The sequence below is a fragment of the Aplysia californica genome, unplaced genomic scaffold (genome assembly GCF_000002075.1).
Source record: "Aplysia californica isolate F4 #8 unplaced genomic scaffold, AplCal3.0 scaffold01654, whole genome shotgun sequence".
Taxonomy (NCBI): Eukaryota; Metazoa; Mollusca; class Gastropoda; order Aplysiida; family Aplysiidae; genus Aplysia; species Aplysia californica.
This window is the reverse complement of record NW_004798924.1, coordinates 51,844-53,520: the sequence shown is the minus strand read 5'-3', so window position 1 is coordinate 53,520 and position 1,677 is coordinate 51,844.

Here is a 1,677-nt window from a genome sequence, read left to right as displayed (position 1 = left end):
TGAGAGGAGGAGGGAGGGGATGGGAGAAGAGAGGGGTAGGGGAGACAAAAGGAGAAGGAGGGTCATTGGGCAAAAAAGGGGAGAGGGGGGAGGGGAGGGGGAGCGCACAAGGAAGGGTGGAGCGCACAAGGAAGGGGGGAGCGCACAAGGAAGGGGGGAGGGAGATGGTCTGGCGTGAGTTGCTTGCTCAACTCGTCTGGCTGATTCAAGGACCTCCCTGGGCGGGTTCGATCCTGTCGAGGCAAAAGACAGCAGCACAGAAGTAATTGTCAAACTGACCGTTTGGGGAAAATGTGTTTGTTTGTTTTTCGATCGATCGCTCGCTCGTTAATTAGTTAGTTAGTTAGTTAGTAACCTGTTAGTTACTTAGTTAGTTAGCTAGTTAGTTCGTTCGTTAGTTCGTTCGTTAGTTCGTTCGTTTGTTCGTTAGTTGGTTAGTTCGTTAGTTAGTTAGTTGGTTAGTTAGTTGGTTAGTTAGTTAGTAACCTGTTAGTTACTTAGTTAGTTAGTTAGTTCGTTAGTTAGTTCGTTAGTTTGCTTGTTTGTTCGTTTGTTTGTTTGATTGAGAAAAGAGAAGAGTGTTGACACATCAGCAATCACTTTGGAAAAAGTATGTCAGACACAAGAGAAGTAACATCATGTATCAGCTGTAGAGGGAAGGAGTGTAGGAGCCACCAATGGCATCCTTCATCTGTCCGCTACTTGTGGTGTGTTTCAACAAGATCTATTTATTTATTGAGATCCTTACACTACTTACAGCAATACATTTGCCCATGGTAATTCTTCTCTAAACATGGTTAACTCCATTTTTAACAGTTTTGAAAAAAAAAGAGATTTTCTGTATTAATAAAAAGGGAGAAAAATGTGAATTACATTTTTGTCCGAACTGCGAGGGAATCTCCCCAAGTCACCGTTGAGAACTTGGACATTTCTGTAACACAGCTTTGACCTACTGTACCACAAGAGAAGAGAACTGTCAGTGTGGACCAAAAGTAGACCCTCACCGTTCTCTTTCTCAAGGTAACGACCTGACCAACTTTCACACAAATATCAATTATTGATCAAGATATTTTCTAGATCTATATATTATATAGTCTATAGGTATAGATTCAAGAGAGACTATGGCAGATTAGTATGGTTGTTTTATGCCCTCGGTTATTTCCCTTGACATGGCACATTACAAAAGATCAGGGAAACTGAGAGGTGGGCGGTTATCCAGTGTCCAGGAGACACTGACCGTCTTAGACAGGGGTACAGCTTACACAGAGACCAGGGTCATTGTCATGAACAGGTCATCGTCTTATACAGGTGACCGTTTGTACAGGTGGTTGTCTTATACAAGTGGCCGTTTGTACAGGCGATTGTCTTATACAGGTGGTCGTTTGTACAGGTGGTTGTCTTATACAGGTGACCGTTTGTACAGGTGATCGTCTTATACAGGTGACCGTTTGTACAGGTGGTTGTCTTATACAGGTGGCCGTTTGTACAGGTGGTTGTCTTATACAGGTGGCCGTTTGTACAGGTGATAGTCTTATACAGGTGACCGTTTGTACAGGTGATTGTCTTATACAGGCGGTCGTTTGTACAGATGATAGTCTTATACAGGTGGCCGTTTGTACAGGTTGTTGTCTTATACAGTTGGCCGTTTGTACAGGTGATTGTCTTATACAGGTGGTC